Source organism: Vidua chalybeata, chromosome 4 (assembly GCF_026979565.1).
Source record: "Vidua chalybeata isolate OUT-0048 chromosome 4, bVidCha1 merged haplotype, whole genome shotgun sequence".
Taxonomy (NCBI): domain Eukaryota; kingdom Metazoa; phylum Chordata; class Aves; order Passeriformes; family Viduidae; genus Vidua; species Vidua chalybeata.
Genome location: NC_071533.1, coordinates 25614659 through 25634852, shown reverse-complemented (window position 1 = coordinate 25634852; position 20194 = coordinate 25614659). Strand labels below are relative to the sequence as shown.

The following is a 20194-nucleotide window of genomic DNA, read 5'->3' as shown; positions in this document are numbered from 1 at the left end:
CTCCCTTGTCTGATGGTATTCTGAACAATGTTTTGCTCTCTTTGCCAACAACAGAAGTCTAGCACACTACACACTGTTAAAACTGGTCAGGAAAGAATCAATAACTCGCTTCCCTATCTTCTCCCTAAGAACAGTTTTCAGCTTGCTCAACTCTGCGCTGATATAGTTGCCTGGAAAGCTTTATGAATATTAGTTAAGAGGGATGATGCTGACATAATACATCATCTACTGCTCAGAGTAAACAGCGTGACTAAAACTCACCAAGAAACATGATGTAGTCCCTATTTTGGTCTTTCCCTCTACCTTCTTGCCATGCCTATCATCAAGCAGCCTAAGGCTTGTGCATTACAATCAGCAACCCCCGTCAACTAGAAATGGGAATACACAGATCTCTCATACAAGCTGCTTGTTTACAGGCTCAGACACCCAAATCTACATCCAGCTCATACACTAGATGTTTCCTTACCACTTCCCTGCCCCCACCCCGCCCCCAGATTTTGTTGACATACTTTCAGAACTAAAACCTGGTAAATTTAACACCAAGAAGTCAAGAGTACAGAGCAATTTCAGCAATTACCACGATCAATTCAAACATGTTTACTTAGGGGATTAGAAAAGCAGCAAAGAACCCTTACATAATATACTCTTCAAGTTTCCAGTTTGCAATAAACAAAACTATATTAAGCTTTCTATATGTAACTGGGTTTCTCACTGAAGTTCTACACATCAACTTGAAGCACTACACAGTTAAAAAATGGCATCACAACCTAAGCTTCCAATGCAGTCCCATGGTTTTCTTTAAACTTCAACAAATATTCTATTAGCTCAAAGCTTTCTATTAATAGAAGAAAATACTTTCCACATTATGCTGGCAAAAAAAAAAAACATTTCTTTTTTTATATTATTTAATTCAGAAAAGACAGTGTTTAGCTTTAAATACTAAACACTTAAGTACTATGCACTTCAAGACTTCTTCATTTTTGTTTCTGCCACAGGCTGATGAAACAAACACTCGTTTCCTTAGGAGAATCACTTCTCCTGCCTGGCAAGCTATCTCCCCACAACACAGGGTATCATTGTTAAATAAATTTTCTGAAAGGATGTTAACAGTGGGGCAGCAGTGGAAAATAATAACAATTATAATCTAAAACCTTCCTGTAATACCTTTCCCATATATTTTGCTATCTCCATTTCAGTCTCACCCTAGAGGTCAGAAAAAGAGGCCAAGAATCCTATTAATGTGTTTTTACTGCCCCTCACAGAGCTACTGCTTAAGAACCTAACTAAACATCTCCAAAATAATTCCAACCTCTCTTCATTATTCCCTGCTGAACTGCAGCCTTCGGTAAGAACAACCCTGCACTGAACACCAGGGCAATAACAAAATTCCTTTATGACAAGCCACTCATGAGACTCAGCATAGAGGCTTCCACCATTCACATCAGTAATTTATTTGTCTTCCCCTTCTTGCCTAATAGTTTGAGAATTCCATTGCTTTTTTAAAAGCTTTTAAAAAGGATTTAAATAACCAACTTATATAGGAAGGATTGAAATAAGGAAGCTGGTGATGTTCAAATTCCCACTTAGAGATATATGAGATTAAAACTATTTATCTATTAAAATATGAGATTAAAACTATTTCTGCAAGAAAACAGCTAAATAGCCTCTTCAGCATTGCTCCTAAAAAGCCATCATTAGAATTTTTCATTGTAACATCATATAACTACTTTGTAACACCTATATCTTGCCCATGCACACAGCATAACTAAAAAGGTACAAATGAAATTAATGACTGAAATTACAGATCTTATCCTACCAGTTGCTAAAACCTGGTGTGAAAGTACTGAGGTGATTGAATCTATACAGAATGATCTATATTACACTGTATCATCATGTACCTAAAGTAGCAACTTCCACACCTTAAACTATGTGTTGTACTCAAGGAAGGCTTCTGGTCATCACTGAACTTATCCTTAGAAGCATAGGCAAGCAAATGATCACTCAAATCAATCAATGAAGTCTCACCTCTAGACTCCCTGAGACCAGTGATGTTGTGAATGTGTGCTAAGTAAATAAGTGGTGAATCAACTAATTCCACGTGATCAGTTACAAAAGTCTAAGGACAGAACTAAGTGTTCAATTGGACATAGTGCCAAGCAGTTTTAAAAGAAGAGAATGAAGAACTTGGCAAAATTAGGGCACAGTAAAAACAATTATTCTAGTCTACCAACTGTCTTTTTCCATGAAGGAGGGCACTATCTTATTACATACTGCTATTTCTGCCGCGTTACTGCATAAGTTTTCCTCAAAAATACCAAATATGTCAAGAGATCTGCATCTATCAGCAAGGACAGATCATATTCTGGCTTTATAAGTAACCTTCAAATTTAGGACAAATGGGCATAATCTGAGAAAATTGTTGTCTAGAGCATAGCTTGAAATCAAGACACAATAGTGGCTTGGATTTCAAGAGCTTTCATTACCATAGCACTACAGCAAGCTAGGCCACTTTTTAAGGCACTTACCTAGCTAAATGCAGGCCAGGACAAGGGCTTGCACAACACAGCCTGTGCTAAAATCAGCTGTTGCAGGAACTGCTCCTGCATGGCCATTTTGCAGTTAGAGCCACTGCAGGTGTCTTTGCTGTCAACTACTCTCCTCTGGGTGAATATCATCTTGCCAGGAGTAGGATGGCACATCCAAGTATCAGTGGCACCAAGAATACCCTAAATTCAAATCTATTCTAGACATACAGCAAAGGGAACGAAGGGAAGTCTCCCAGGGATTTAATCTACAAGGTCCCTCCATCAGTTGCACTTGAGCACAACTTTAAAAGGTGGGTGACTTCACCATTTCAAAGGTGCGCAACTGAAGCGCAAAACATGCACATGACAGTATTAAACACGTGAATGCCACACCCCGCATGACGGGCATTGGATAACAAGAAACACCCCCATAGGAGCAATTACAGGTCTGCCGAGGAGAGGCAGCAGCCTTCTAGACTCATGCAAGTCAATCAGGAAGAAATCAAAAAATCCACGTTACTTACATTAGGCTAGAACTGTAACTCAAGAGGTGTGCTAAGATGTTAATGACAGCTGGGGCAGACCAAGATGGCCTGAAATATTCCATACCAATACCAGCTCATGGAATCTCTTAACACTGCTTTATCAAGACAACATCCGAAGATGGGGTTGGTTCAGGACTGGCCATAAAAGCTGCCACCCAAGAAGGCATACTTTATCTGGAAGCAGAAGTCAGGCTGGGATACTAGCATATTCCAACCCATTTTAAACTGTTCCACTGCTAGTGCAGCAGAATTAATTAGTTAAGCTCATGCAAACAGTCTAGACCATGCATGTTTAACTTATATGACAGGTCAGTGCTAATTTTATTGAACCACATGAAGTGCAGTTATCCATATTGTACACCTGTATAAACAAAAATAGTGCATCACAAGTTAACCATGCCCAGTAAGTTTTGTTAGTAAAGAACAGAAGAAACTTATCTGAAATCCCAGAGCAGACCTATTTTCTCTCCTTCCTAGTACTTTAACTTGAAAAAAAGTAAAAAAACAGTTTTAAAAAAGTCTTCTAACAAAGGGAATGCAAAATGCTGTTCTAGCATAAGACAAAAATTGAGTCAGAATTTCACAGTGTAAGACCTTCAGAAGAGAACCTATGCCCTACAGCAGGTATATTATTCCTCCCTGAAACTTTCCAGATGAGCTCCATGCAAGACAAAGAATACAAAAGAAACAGGTTTTACACACAGCAGTGTTACAGTCCAGCAAAGACTGTAAACAAATCAGCCCAAAAAATAAATCCAACCTCAGAACAAATTTGACTGCCTTTTCAGATAATGCACATTGTGAGCTGCCTTAAGTATTGAATACTCAGATGTGTGGGTCTGATGCAGAAAAGACGTGCCACATCTCTAGAATGAAGGCATCTGCCATAGCCTACATTTTCCTATACTCCTGGGAATGTTTTACAGAATACACTCAAACAAGTTAAGTATTCAAGTTTAAATCCAACAGCATGAGTAACTACCCTAATCTAAAAAGGATAGTTCAGAGAAAGTTATTGGCTTCCCAAAGTTTCCTCACATCTGACCATAAGATTTATAAAACGGATTTAGACAGAACTGACACTTGTTTAATTCCGCTTCTACGGGGCAAAAGCACAAACTGATCTCTTATTCTACAAGGAGGCAGAGCAATCACCTGAAGTGTCCAGTATAAAAACTTGCAGTAAAATTCCTTAAGCATATTCAGACACCAGAAGACTGAATATTCATAGACACATACCGAGACACTTTCCAGGAAGAACCTGAATTCCCACTAACACTCAACATTTGAGCTAATGTGCAGACTTCACAGCAGGCAATTGAAAAAACAAACACAAAACAACAAACAAAAACTTCCAACAAACACCAAATAAACCCTACTGGAACAGGTACTATTCAGTCTAACTACACAAACCACTTTCTTAACATATACAGGAGACCGAAAATCACAAGACAAGGGGCTCACACACCTCACAGCCTCTTAGTGCTGTAACTGTTAGGTAAAAAGCTCTATGTTCTTTGACATGTACCAGCATGAAAATCTATTTGACTTATAGCTTGGTTATCTGCAAACGTATCTCATGGGCAATCACTCTGTGGGTGCTGCCTGGCTAAGAGGTAAACAGACACAAAGATCCTCTCAGACCTTTGAACTCTCCTAGACCTACAGGACTCATAAAAGAGGAGATGAGAGGTGTGGAAACAGTGTTCTAAAACAAAGACAAAAACATAATCTTAAATAGCAATATATTTTCTGTCCACCAAGATTACCCTTCTCCATCAAATCACACTATGACAAATACACAACACTAAAAACACCATCCTGCAGTTTATAAGCCTTTTGATGAAAGAAGAAAGCCTTTTTCTCTGATTCTAACTGGAAACACTATAGAATATCACTATAAATGCATGTGTCAGGACATTTTTCATTATACATTCGCAACAACATGACCAAATCATAAGCTATGTAACATCAGTCTAAAACCTGCTGAGCAATACAAACCATTAAAATCATAACAGTGTTATGGAAGATTAATCAAGATAAGGATTCTTCAAGCAAATGATAGAAGCCGAAGTACAATATTCCTCCTGTAGCTGTCCTTGTAACTGCAATAGAGACTTTGATAAGAACAAACTTTATCTCATGTTAGACACATCACAGTCAAATTTTGACTAAGCCGTGTTGCCTCTGTCATGTGTTTTAGAAAGGCTTGCAGTGCTAAAAGCTTTGTTCCTGATTCTACTACCAAGGGATGCAGAGGAAGAAGAGGAAGAAAGCACACATGTGTGCACACTCAAAAAGAATTACAGGTAAGGTAGAAGAACATGATTCTAGTGTTTCCCCTTACTGTAGCATAAGGGAACAGAGAGCTTCTGCTTGCCTGCCACTCTTCTCTGCCCTGCAGGCCTTTGAAGGGAAATAGTATCCCATTTTAAATTCAGTCATTCAGTTCTGAGCTCCTCAAATGTAGGACAGGTAAAGAATTTAGTCGAACTCCATGATATTTAAGACTTTAATATAAACTTTATCTTACTACAAATTAAGAGAAAAAAAAAAAACCCAAACAAGAAATTTTTATGGGAACATTCATTCTGCATAATAAAGCTAAGCCATGCATCTTACCTTGTTCAGATTGTCTAGTGACTAGGCAGTAATGTACACAAGAAAGCATAAAACTGCCTGCAATCTGTAGAATTATGCTTTTAAAAAACCCAAGCAGTTCATATCAAAGGAAAATACTTATAGAACAAAGAAGTATAATTATTTAGCCCAACTACTTCAGCTTTGCTATTTGAGATATTGTCTTGTGATGTTGTTGGTCAGCTGATATTTATTTCATCCATCTTAACTTTTACAAGTTAGTACAAGTTACTGACTTTACAGTTTGTTCCAAACAGAAGAATGAAGAAATGTTACTTAACACTTATTCCTGTTTGCACATATGGAAACATAGCTGAACCATTTTTTAATACCTACATGGAAGAAGCTAATGGCCGTGGTTACTGCAGAACACAAAACAAAGACCAACAAGAAAACCATTCTCATTGGAAAGCACTTGCCATTCAGCTGTGTAGCCTGTGTAGTATTCAGTTTCCAAGTAATACTTATCACTAAAAAGATTAATTCTGAATAATCTGAATGCTCAGGATACAGTCACTGCAGTGGACAGAAGTTTAAACCCATAACACTAAACTCTTCGATAAGTTGCCTTAATATTAACTTCCAATTTAACTTCTAAATTCAATGTGGCACCTTGGAAGGAGCAATGCCTTTAATACTTCTTGCTTCAGTGCCAAACAGGATGCCACAGCCCTTCCTCTTGAGACTGAAGTCCACCAAGAAAGCTGAAAAAATTTCAAGGAAAACAAAAAACACTGGAGTGTTGTATTTCCTATGTCAGTGCATGAGCGCTTTTAATAGTCAATAATAGGATTCAAACAAGTTCAGCTGATGAGCTGTCTCAGAATGGAAACAAACAGTTTCAATTTGGAGGACCAACTTTAGCTTTCTGGCATATTTTCCACATCAAGTAGAGTTGACTTTTTTTTCCCAAAAATTTCAAGCTCTTTCCCTATAGCTGTGTGCAAAGTATACACATGCTTTCAAAGCAATTTGCAAACAATTCTGTGAAAAACAGCATCTGCATTTCAGTAACAGCAGCTTAAGCAAGTGTATTAATTTTTACTTATAAATTAGAGCCAAGTTTTGGCCTCTAGAAGACCAAGATGGTATGCCAGAAGACAAGAACGAACTCCTGTCAAGTGGCACTCAAACTAATATATAAAATCTGAATAAAATCAAATGAAGGCAAGCTCATGGTTCTGAGACTGGCATTGTAAGGAACTCTTTACAGATTAGTACATCCTTACAGATTAGTACAGTATTATGAAAACAGGAAAAACCACAAGCTTTGGTAGGACTTTTGTCAGGCTCCTAATACACAGGAACTAAAAGTAACACACTTAGTTAGCTTTTTAAGGTACAACATATCGATAGTTTCTATAAACTCCTGAAAAAGTTAAGCTACCAGAAAAAACCAACACCTATGAACTAATCCAAATTAGAGTCAAAAGAATTAATATCTCTCAGTATTACAGAAAAAAAAAATCCCACCAAAACAAAACAGGGCTTTCAGAATTTCAGTTTAAATGCTTTTATTTTTACTGAAATTGTAGTACATAAATTTGAACCAGAATAACTGTCAGAAGATGAAACAGAATTCTACATTAAGCATTGTTTTATAACTGTTAAGACAGTAACAGAGCATTACAGTTTTTAAGACGTCAGTTTTAAGCAACTGTAGTGATAGGAACACTTTGCTCCAATACAGCTGTGTTCAATCTCAAAACAAGACACGGGCAGTGTATTTGGCATAAGGCATCTACAGACAGCAATTTCCCATTTACAAGGCTGATGTGGGGAAGTAAAAAAAAAATTAAAAAAATAATCAAATAAACTGTAATTATTGTAGAAGCATACTAGAATTATCAACTATCAAGCTACAGGATTATATCATGCCCTCCAGATGAAAGACACAATTAATGACTATGAGGCACAACCTTCTCTACTGCTGCTTCTCTTCAGCAAATTATGTCACCTAAATAAGGACACTGCCTCCTCATTATTTCTGATTTAGCAGTAGTCTGGAATATTAAATGAAACATATAGAGTTGAATTCAGTTTCTTGGACAGGACATAAGCATAACACAGCTGAAATAGGATAAAAAAAAAAAAGTCTGGAGATGCTGTCTCCTTATTTAGCTCTGCTCCACTAACCAACTGGCCAGCACTAGAGTGAACATAAGTAGGAACCTGGGTGTATGCATAAGTAAACATTTTGTCACTGTTATGTACATTTCACATGGCTGAAATGAACCATGAGAAGTCATTCAGCACTCATCACACAACAGTTTAAGATCTTAGGAGGCTAAGCAGAACACACACTCTAAAGAGAGAAAGATTAGAAAATGCAAACATATTTCAACATAAAAAAAACTAGTGAGAGCAGGTGACTTCTTAATAAAGAACTTTTACAGACACAAGAGTTCTATTAAAGATTTTCTGGGGAGGTAGCATATACCAAAATACTTATAATAATACTTCAAGAAATGGAAAACATTACCTTTTGCTTAGGGCTTTAAGCTACATCTTACAATATCCAAGAGGCCTGTTTTTTGAGGCTGGACAGATTTCTGCACTCTGATAGGATTAAAGACTCCCATTTATTTTATAGTTAACTCAGATTTAAAAAAAAAAGAAACCACAATCAAAACCAATCAACCAAAAAACCCAAATTTAAGTTCTATTATTAGAAGCATGAACTATGATCATAGAAGTATGATCAAGCAAAACAAAAAAACCATCCTTGTCTAAGTTAGGCACTACAAACACAAACTCTAGTAAGTTTTGATAGCTCATAGTGGCACTTTGCTATCAGAACTTGCATAAAGACAGAAATAATATACTACTTAGAGGGAATAAATGTACTAATACTGGGCTTTTTTATTTATATGGATTTAGTCCCTATTAGTACTTATAACTTCACTCTGTGAATATTTATGCTAACAGTAGCAGTAAGAATGACACAGGCCTAAGATATCAACAGGCAGTCTAGGCAAAAAGATCCTTCCCAAACACAAGGAGGTTACAGAACTTTACATGAGCCATACTGGTTTCTGACAACTAACAGGTAAACCTGCCCCTGAAACATTTCACAAAGAACATGACCAATTGCCTGGGGACCCCTGAAAACCAGTGATCACAAACTGCTGCAGGCAGTTTGTATATTCTCAGATGGAGGATTACAAGAAACACCTTAAATATAAATAGCTTCCTGTGTTTTATTGCTCACTTCCATTGATTTCTTTTGTGATATCTATATCATGTACCATCAAAGTAACCTTACTGTAACTGAAGATACAGTTAATCATTATTTGTACTTTAAACTTTCTTCTGTTTCAGCTATGATGATATGCTTACATCTTGTCTGAAAAACTGAATCTAACTCTATAAATTCCATTTAAGACTTCAGATTACTGTTAAATGAAAAATAATTCAGAGGGAATTTATTTTAAATTTAGCCATTCTTAAGCAAACATATTCCTAAGTGCTCTGCACCAGTTCAGCTTAAATCAACCAAATTAAGCTGATGTAATTTTTGAAAACATTCTGTGCTGTGCCCAAGAAGCTCAGCATTTCCCCAAGGAAGAAGAGGTGTACAACCCTAATCCTAATTTGCATCAGTAACCACAGACACAACACCACTGCAAAGTTTAGTGCAAAGCTTACTGCATGGTACAGGATCCTAATAAGATTCAGCCTGAGGAAATCACTATATATAAAGAAACAAAAGACTACAGAAGAGAGCAGAAAGAGATGAACTCTAAAGGCCAAGAGAAAGGCTAAGAACAGGAAGACATTGTAATGTGTGACTGCCAAGATCAGACTTTGGAACCCTCACAGATCTACTAATATCAGCAACTTCATTTTTGTATACAAACTTTACCAATAATAACTGAGATGTTGAAATTTATACATGGCACTTCAAAGTTAACATCTCTCAACTGGGGAGGGTAAGTGACATCTGATTTTTTGTTCAGGTACCTTCAAATAAACAGGACATTCTCCCATTCTAGAGTTACATATTGGAGAAAATTTTTTTTCTGAAAAAAATAAGTAATGCATGCTTTTTTGCTATAAAATTCTCTTGTCAGAATGAATGCAGTAAAGTTCTCCTGATTAATGTTGCTCATTATTTTCTCTGAGGATCTAAACCCAAACACTGTTTCATTAAGAACCATTCTATTTGCAATGATCAACAGTCTCAGATACTCTCACAAACCGTGTCTTCATCTATACAACAGACTAGACTCCAACATTTTTAAATGCCATCAGATTGCAAGCAGGACCCACCTGACACACAGTAAAGCACAAAGTTTTACTCAGCAACCACAAGCATGACCTCAAAGCACAGTAGTCTCCTTATTTTACAGATACTGCATATATGTTAGCTAGAGGGTAAGTACCACGTTTCCCTAAAGCTGATTCACTTTTACTTTATATTTTGGTCCTATTAAAATTCCTATCAACAGCTACAGACTTCTGAAACCAATTATAATGGTAAGAAGTACTTCATTCTCTGTATCACCCATATCTCCACAAGATCTGTTCTGGGAAAGAGAAACAGTGATACCTGTTGGTGTTAATTTTAGCAAGCATCCTCACACAGGAGACGCTTGTGGTTATTAATGTTCTGGAGCCTCACTAGAACAGCTGGGTTTCAGGATAGTTAAGAAATGTCCAGAATAGATTTCTGTTTGAAACATAACACAGAGCTGTCTGTGTTACATAAAACTTTCCCATTAGCAGCTCTTAAGGTCTTCAGCATCTGCTGGGACAGTGGTGCCTGGATGCCTGACATTCTTAGTGTGCGCAGCATCTTTGGGGACAGTGGTGTCCATGGTACAAACAACTCTCCCAGCAGGGAGAGATCTCTGAAGACAGTGGACCTAGTGTTACATTAATCTTCACAGCATCTGTGCAGACTTACCACAGCCATACTAAATAATATGCCACAGCATCTGTATTGTCCACTCGCCACAAATGGTATCAAAAACTATTGTAGGCCAACAGCCCACCAAAATTAGGAAAAAAATCCAAACAGAAGATGCATGCAATTTTATTTTATTAAATACCTCTATCTTCCAAGACCACTTCTGTTCCAGAAGACTTAAGTGTAATGATCCATTTCTTCAAAGACCTTCTACATTCCTGGTCCTTTAAGAAGGCTAGTCATTTTTTAAATCCATCACTTGTTTCAATACTTATTTTTTTTAATCCTTAAAAATCAATACACTACTTTTCAGTCTTGATACCTTTAACATGCTATACTCATACACTGCAAATAAAGAACTCCAGTTTTTAGAATTAAAAATACCTGAGATTAAGTCTCTTATTCAGCTCTTCCAGAGACAGGGAGGTAGACATGTGGGCTGAATTTTTTGCATTGATAAGGAAATCATCAGTTTTCCACTACACTGTATCCCTGATATAATACTTCTGATGTCTACTTGAAACATTAAGTTCTGAATTAATTTCTGTCTTACAATATTACAACTACAGCACACTTTTACAACGCAGAAAAGTTGATGCTTATCAACATGTCATCCATGGCTGAATACTTAAAATTTAGGAGTAAAGGCATTCTATACTGAGATTACCAACCCGTGACTTAAAAATAAATAACTTGTCTTTGCCCTTTTCAAGTTGTCATTTTTCCATTGTATAAGTTCACTTCAAGGACAGCACAGAAATCTACCTCATTAGGGGCCTTTATCAGCTTACTATTGTTGTCCCCTTAGATTTTCACCTAAAGTTTCTCTCGATCACCACTTAACTTGTCCAATATCCTCTAAGACTGACATACTACACAGGGTACACTGGAATATTTTTCTGAAGGACAGAGACAAGTATATGTTTTTCAGTAGAATGTGATAATTTGTGTCTGATTTTGAACTAACAACCTAAAAGGAAAGAAATATGGACGCAAGCACATTGACCTTTAAGCCCTAGATGATTTAAGTTAGGGCAAAATAAGGAATGAAAGTTATTAGTTTCACAACAAGAAAGTATTTAAGGCTATAGAGCCTCAAAAAACCTGCCTTGTCAAATAATAATACATCGAAGCAACTACATTAAATATAATGAAAAAAAGCAAATTGATTTTGGACAAACCATTTAATAAATGCCGTTTAAAGTGAAGCCTGCCAAAACTCTTGTAAGGCCTGCTGTCTCAGATGAAGTACCATGCACCTGCTCAGTTTATGCTAATACTCCTATGGACCCATTCACTTGTATAATTAACTGTGCATAAATTAATAGCTGTCAAGTGGTTTGAGGACAGATGTTTGATTTTCTAAGGTGTTCAAATGAAGTAAAATGCTTAGAAATTGACTAAATTGAACAACAGCTATTCTACATTGTATCCTGGTTTTATTACTTTGCCAGAAGACTATGCATTAACTACTTTCCACAAGGATTTTAAGCTAAATTTACTCCAGAAACCACACAACATTAAAAGAAATGCAACCTGCCACTAAGTCAAAAGTTTAGTTCAGCAGCACTTGAGGAAGTTTAAGAGTGGTGTTAACAGAGCAGACATGCAACAAGAAAAAAAAAATCACCTATAACAAATACTTTATCTTCCTGAGCTGAAATCCCACCCTTTGAAGTCCCCTCCTGAACAGCTAGGTATGTGGTACTGCTCGAAGAGGTATGCACACATTGCCCACACCAAAACCATAGAATTTTACTCTCAAACTAGGTATGTCCCTATTACACGTTGGCAAGAGAAATCAAAACAGCAGGTGCCCTGCCTTGCTAGAGGGGTCTCAAACTCTAGAAATGGAAGAGACCACAAGCGTGGGACTGCTCTTCCCAGTCTCTATCCAGCTGACAGTTGTAGGTCTTCTATGAAAGAGGGTCTCCAAGTGGGCACCTGTAGTACGCCACGCTTTTAATCCACCTATGCCGTTCCCAACTTACCTACTCAGCCGTATATGCAAAATCTTGCACTGCTGGCAGTTCCTCCTCCAAAGGCGGCTGGAAGTCTTTTTTGGAGCCTCGGGGCTCTTAGGTTTGGGCTCTGCAGTTCCTTATGGGCAGACACTCCCACCAGTGAGGTAGCAGCACGCAGAAGCAGCTAGAAAGTTTGCCACAATCTCTACCTTCCCCTGCAATTTGCTCCTCTCCCAGCCTCAGCCTCTTCTCCCTCCTGGCGAAAGGGACCGGCTTTAAGGGCGTCGGCGGAGGCGACACTTCTCGCAGAGGTTTCCTGCCTCAGCAGCGCCGCAGCTCGAAGGGCTCTCCCGCTGGAGGGCGGCTCCGGCCCGGGGGACGCCGGGGGCAGCGCTCGTTCGGGGCTGCGGCCGCCGCCGTGTTTGCCGCGAGCCTCATGCTCGCCGCGGTGCTCCCTGACATCATTCATTCTGCTACGCGCACGCCCGCCCACTCCATTTCCAAGCAGTGACTCACCCCGGCGCCGCCGCCGCCGCTGTCCGGGGCAGGGCCGGCCGGACCGGCCGGACCTCTCGGAGCCCCCGCCCGCCGCGCAAGGTGCCGGCCCCGCCCGCCCGCGCGCCTCTGCGCGCGCGCGCCGCCCGCCGCCCCCTGCCGGCGGGGCCGCGCGCCCGCACCGCCCCGGCGCGCGCCTCTGCCCGGGCCGCGGCGGCCCCGAGCGGGCGCGTCCCGCCCAGAGCCTCTCCTCGCCCAGCCCCGCACGGCTTTCCCGGGGGACGGCTCAGTCCCGCTGCCGCCGGGCAAGGGCCACGTTAGCCCGCAAAAGGGGGCGTCGACACCTGCCCTGCCCACCCTGAAACGCCTGCTCCGGGAAGGGCACCGCCCGCCCCCGCAGCCAGCGCGGGGGCAGGTACCGGGGCCGCCCCCGCAGCCGGGCCACAGCCGAGCGCCGCCGCCCTCCGCAGCGACCGCTTCCCGATTTTGCCGGGGGATTTGATTTCCCCAGATCTGCTCACGTGACGGATGACTGTCACTGAAACCCACTGCTTCTCAAGTGTTTCACCCCCGCCTCTCTCTGGACTTGGCTTTCCTTGGGGATTTGTTTGGCTTTTTTTTTTTTTTTTTTTTTTTTTTTGCGGTGGGTGGAGGACTTTCCCCCCCCCCCCCCCGCCACCTTTGTTTTGAAAAGAGTTTCCCCCATCACTACGTAGCAGCCAGATTTTGTTGAGACTTTTCCAGTGTAAGAAACACGTGATTGGCGGGGGAGGAAGGGAGGGAGAAGGTGTCAACTCATCCTCCCCGAAACTCGCTCTGGCCGATACACACCTGTCCTGCCTCAGTCACCCGGCTGCAGCGCCGAGCGGGCACATGACAGAGCGGCGGCCCGGCACACAACGCTGCGTTCGAGGAAGGCACCTGACCCTCTCTTCGTCACACCCCTGGAAAGCCCCCTTCACCCAGCTATTGGCTGTTCTGCTTGGGTTGCTCACACTTTGTTTTTTTCCACAAAAGCTTGGGGGAAGGGAAAAGAGAATCTGCTTTATTCCAGCACAGAGTGGAAAAATTTTCCGCACTCTCAGATTTCTGTGGGACAGGGAAACTACCCTGGTCCAACAGGCACAGCCAGGGCACTGCTACAGACAGAATGCCAGAATTTCCAAGTTTTATCTCCTGCAGGCTTAATGCAAATAGTCTCTTATAACCAGATAAACAATTCAGCAATGCTACTGCTGTTCCTGTTGCTAGGTGAATGAACATACACACCTGTAGTGCTGAACCAAAGAGGTCGGCTGGAACCTCACAGCTTTCTTTACTGCCACTGTAATCTCCCCTCCCACCACTCTTCCAATTCTCCTAAGTAGTAATGCGTCCTTTAAAATAAAATCTGAAAAAAAAAAAAAAAAAAAAAGTACCATGGGCAGGGCATCTGTTCTTGACTGATTACAGAGATATCTACACATTGCATACACAATCACATGCATGCCTTTGCAGTATCTTACTTCAAGCTGTTATACAGGGAGGATAATAAAGGACAGAGTAACAGTTCTAGAGTAGCAATAGCAATGCAAGTGAATAAAAAAGTATCTACAGGCAAAGAGCAAAGTACAGCAAAGGCTAAACAGAGGCCTCCCCTAGTTTTGTTTAATTAAAAAGAGCCACTGAAGAAAGGTTAAAAGCGACGACTGGAAACTTCACTGGCATTTTTCCAGATTATTTAGATAGATCAGTAAACTGAAACACTGGCATTACTCTTAAATAATATTCTCTGAAGCACTGCATTTGAGTAAGTAAAAAAGAGCAGTACATTTTCTTACTCTGTTCAAGGCTACACTTCACACCCAAACCCACAAGTCCATCCATGCAGATGAGAGGCTGAAGTGTAGAGCTCAGGGGTGAATCTCTGAGGAGCAGCTTCCATGACAGGGTCTTGAACTAATCTGGTAAGAGCTGCTTGCAAGTCCTGCATAACAACAAACCTTTGAAAGCAAGCAGCAAATTCGTGAAGTCACAAAACTTGCCAGAGGAAATAGCAGCACATCTCTTGACCTTTACTTTAAACTAAATTGACTTCAGAAGATTGTTTTTAGACCGGTATTAAGTGAGAGATAACAAGACTTACTAAATGATAACTTATTTTGAGGAAAAAGAAACCTTGCACACACTGACAGAATTCCATGGGAAGACCCACATACAAGTCACATTCCCCTTGACCTCCCAGGGAGGCAGATGAGAGGGAGAGAATACAGAAACAGAGCTTTGAGGGGAAAAAAATTACTGTTCCTTTCACTTGGAACAAACCCAGCATCTTTTTCATTACTGTTTACTTTTTGCCCCTTTCATGAGATCAGCAGGGATATTATTGGAAACAGTAATTCTATAAACGAACATAGCCAGCTTGTGCATTAAAATTCTGACTATTTCCAAAGAGACACTTGGGCAGTTTTCAGAAGCAGCTACCACCAGAATCCTGCTCAGTCCTGCCATGGGAGAACTGAAGCTGCAAGACTGGGTTTGTGGTGGAGGGAACCAAGAACCATACAGAAATTTCTAGTTCAAGCTGACTTTACAGTTTACAGACAGAATAAACAGTACTACAAAAAAAAAAAAAAAAAAAAAAAAAAAAAAAAAAGCTGCTGCTTTTTTTTTTGTGTAGCCAAGCCTTAGCAGAATTCTGTGCAAAAACTGATGGGCAAAACTATGTACCTGTGCTCAGCCTAAGTAGTTTCAGATTTAATTAACCATATAAGTAAATATGTTCTTAGAAGCTCACATATATTTGTAGCCTTTATTGCAGTTATGTTAAGGGCACATGAAAACCTATATATTTTATATTGAAGCCTACCATACATGCCCATCATTATAGTCACTTCCTTGCCTTTTCTTCAAGTAGCATATAAATCAAACTACTTCTATTCAGGTCTAACATTAATATTCTGTACCCTGGTTCTCATGGCAGCCCTATTATATCTGTGAAGATGCTAGTTGATACGTCTACTTTAAAACAGATGGTGTAACTCCAGAATTATTTATTATTCCCACCCAATTATGAAAAGAGTAAAAAACACTAAAGCCCAATGTAAGTAGATTATACCGTGAAGAGATTCTTCATCAGTCTACACTTCCTAAATCCTTAAACATCCCCTAACAAAAATAAGTTCCACAGTTTTTGAATTAGATGCATTTCAGCAATGACATGAATTCTAGGTCTCCAGATTATTATTTTTGATCCATTCACTAGCTCTTTTTCATCATCAAGGGCTTTAGAACAAGGAGAAAGCTTACCTTGCAAATTCACCATTAATGTCACTACTTTTTGGCAACTGAACAAGCAGATGAAAAGATAAGCCACAACAGAAATCATAGGAGAAGTTTTTTCCATCACTCCTTCATAAGTACCAGTTCCAAAGTACACAGTCTTGCCCTACTATTGGAGAGGCTGGGGTCTTAAGAAACACATTTATAAATCACTACAGCTGGATCAAGCACAAGTTCAGCTGCTTAGATAGCAAGCCTACCTTAACAGGTCAACCCCACCAAACAAAGAAGACTCTACTTTCTATAAAGCGCTAAGCTGCCAAGCTGAGCGCTGCCATACTAAGCACACAAACGTCGCTTTAGCGCTACCACCTTGCCCGAAGAACCCGCGAGCAAAGAAACCCCAGTGTCACTCCCTCAGCTCAGTGGAGCCCGCCCCAGTCCCATCGAGGGACACCCGGGGAAAGTGCTCCCCGCCGGCTGCCCGGGCTTACCTGCGGCATCCTGCGCTGGCCCAGCGCTCCCCTGCCGGCCCGGCCCTGCTGCCCGACTGCCGAGGCACGGCTGCCGCCCGCCCTTCCCGAGCTTTCAAAGGAGGCGGGAAGCGGCGCCAGGCCAATGGCAGCGGGAGCCCGCCCTCCCTGCAGGTGCCCGGCCGGACTCGGGAGAGAGCGGCCGCCGCTGCCTTCAAGTCCGCTGCCAGCGGTGTCCAGCTTGGAGGCATCTCTGGAGACAGCAGATGCTTCTTCCAGCCACTTTCTTTCGACTTCCCGAGATCTACAAATCCGTGATTATTGTCTCCCTTTTGCCTAACCTTGGTGCTTTACAGAGTTTACATTCCTCAAAAATTGCTGTATTAGCTGTTTTCATAACCAACAGCTAGGCATAGATATTATGTTTTTAAAACTATTTTTCAAGGACTTATGTGTTATTGAGAACGTCCCTGGATAGTTTCAGGGGGAAAAAATATGAAGCTTTGTGGAATTATACTCCCTGCTAAAGCTCATGAGGAAAAGAAAAAAAAAAACAGATTTAGACTACAGATTTTTTTTTTAACAAAGCAATAAGTTAAAACAAACTTTTTACTTTTCCCTCACTATTTCACTTTCATAAGCAGAAAGAGCTGTACCTCAAATTTATCCTTTTTTTTTTTTTCCTTTGGATATATTATGGGATCATAGAATCATAAAATCATAGAATGGTTTTGGGTTGGAAGGGGACCTTGAAGATCAAGGTCCAACACCCCTGCTGTGGGCAGGGACACCTTCCACTAGACCAGCTTGCTCAAAGCCCCATCCAGGGATGGGGCATCCACAACTTCCCTGGGCAGCCTGTTCAGTGCTTTAACACCCCCATAGGGAAGATTTTTTTTCCTATATAATACAATTATATAATATATAATACAATTATTATTTTCCTAATACAATTAGGAATGGGACAGAAGCAGGGGAGGAGTGTCTGTTTTCTTGTTTGAAAATTCTTTTCTTGTTTGGTAATTCTTTAAGTATTCAAACTATATGAAATCAGTCATGCCTAGAAGCTGTGAAATAAGAGATCTTGGTTCAGTTTCTTTCAACCAGTTTCCTTAAAAACTGAAGCAAAAAATTGATTTTCTATCTAAAAATATGTGCATCCCAAATTCTCTGTCTCTAGCTTTAGAGAGCTTTCTATACACAACAGTGGCATATCAAGAAATGCTTTTCTTGTATGAAGCAAGGCTTTGGCAGAAATAGGAAGAGTGCAGGTACTTACTTGACAGAGGCTGTAGGGGGGAAATGGGAGATAGGGAATAATGAAAATAAATTCTAATTGATCATCTCCATATGCATGCAAAGTGATTCTAGGAACCTAAATGCAGATGACACCAAGTTGGGTGATGCTGCTGACACACCTGAAGGACAGGATACCACCAGAGCGACCTAGACAGGCTCCAGAAGTGGGCCCATGGGAATCTCATGAGGTGCAACAAGGCCAAGAGCAAGGTGCTGCCCCTGGGCTGAGGCAACCCCCAGTACCAACCCAGGTTGGGGGAGGAACAGATCAGAGCAGCCCTGCCGAGAAGGATTTGGGCTGCTGGTGGTGACAGGATGGACATGACCCAGCAATGGGCACTCAGGGAGCCAAACCTGTCCTGGGCTGCCTCCAGAGCAGCGTGGGCAGCAGGGACAGAGAGGGGATTCTGCTCCTCTGCTCTGCTCTGCTCTGCTCTGGTGAGACCCCACTTGCAGGGCTGCATCCAGGTCTGGGGTGCCCAGCACAAGAAGGACAAGGACCTGCTGGAGTGAATCTAGAGAAGGCCACCAAGTCACCAAGGAAATGGAGCACATCTCCAGTGACGAAAAGTTGAGAGAAAGGCTGGGATTCTTCAGCCTGGAAAAAAGAAGGCTTCAGGGTGACCTAATTATTGCCTTCTAGTTCCTGAAGGAAACATACAGAAAAGATGAGGCAAAATTATTTACAAGTGCCTGCAGTGAAAGGATAGGGGTGAATGGGTTTAAATTGAAACAGAGTACATTTAGTTTAGATATTAGGAAAAGAAATCTTTACTGTGAGGGTGGTGGAGTACAGGAATAGGCTGCTCATCCACAGGGAAGCTGTGGATGCCCCATCCCTGGAGGTATTCAAGGCCAGGTTGGATGGGGCTCTGAACAGCCTGGTCTAATTGAAAGTGTCCCTGCCCACAGGGATCTTCAAGATCCCCTTATAAACCAAACCATTCTATGATTCTAGGAAGCTGCATCAAGCAGAGGTATGGGAAATATTCTCAGTCTCCTTTGGAAAAGAGGTAACACTTTTGGCAACAACTAGATGATCAGAAGAATTATGCTAGGCAGCTAAAAAGGCTTATTAAAGCTTTTCTGTAACATCATAAGGATTTCTGGATATGATATTAAATGCATGAAAAATAAGACAAGACTGCTGCGCTGTAACAATTGTCACAAAGTCAACTGACAGGTGAATTAGCCCATTTTCTTTGCTACTCAGCCTTATCTACTGTATCTTCTCTTCATCCTCCTGAATAGCTTTCTCTCTAACTCCTTTGATCCCATCCTTCCCATGTAACTTTCTTTTAATTTCTCACCATTGGGTTTTTTTTTTGCAGCAGGCCTATATTCTGAAACAAAATAGTTGGCTAAACCTCTGACTACTAGACAACATCCTCTTGAACAAAAAGTTTATAAGGCTTTTCTCCAGTAATGCAAAACAGAAGCCCATTAATTTTAATATAAACTTAACAGTAACTGAACAGATGATCTCTATTTGTCTCTCTGTGTGTGTTTTTTCTATGATGGAGAATTTTATCTGATTCAGCTGGAAAATGAGAAAAAACAGAGGGAAAAGGAAGTAAGACTGGTACATGAATGAGCAATACAAAACTGCTAAGATTTACCCCTCCCCATTGAAGCTTAGGAGCAATATAATTTTTGTATCATTATCTTACATTTGAGGATTCTATTAGTGTGAGAACTTTTTTTTTAGCAAAAAAAATTTTTAAACCTAAGCAGCTGACACAATTGCATGAGGGACAGGTGGCCTACTTTAAAAAAAAGTGCCTGCTGTTACCATCTGAATGTAAATTCAGTATGAAACACATGGAGAGCTCTAACGTACTAGAGTAACCTCCTGTCTAATCTTCTGTACTGGCTCTGATAGCACGCAATGCAAGAAGCTTCAAGAAAGGCATAGGGACAATGTCAGTAAAAGCTGGGAAAAGGACAGAAAGGAGTAAAGCATCCTTCTGTCCTAGCTGCTTATCTACTTACCCTTCCAAAGGAGAAGAATGGAATCATTACAATTGGAAAAGACCTCTAAGATCATCAAGTCCAACTATTCACTTTGCACCTCCACCAT

The 20194-nt window shown here is 40.7% G+C and overlaps 1 protein-coding gene across 8 annotated transcripts in view; it reads right to left on the bottom strand.

Annotated features, from left to right (window-relative positions):
- Positions 1 to 20194, bottom strand: part of SGMS2 (sphingomyelin synthase 2) — a 60810-nt gene that overhangs the window by 27271 nt on the left and 13345 nt on the right. For 3 of the 8 annotated variants that reach the window (XM_053939982.1, XM_053939981.1, XM_053939985.1), the window contains 2 exons: positions 14902 to 15063; positions 14351 to 14471 (listed from right to left, as the gene is read on the bottom strand). The exons of 1 other annotated variant lie outside the window; for it this stretch is intronic. The gene's annotated coding sequence lies outside the window, so the exon portion shown is untranslated. Of the gene's footprint in view, positions 1 to 12613; positions 12809 to 13102; positions 13138 to 14350; positions 14472 to 14901; positions 15064 to 16836; positions 17120 to 20194 lie in introns of those variants that run through there. 4 more of the 8 variants (XM_053939983.1, XM_053939986.1, XM_053939988.1 and 1 more) reach the window with 4 other exon arrangements.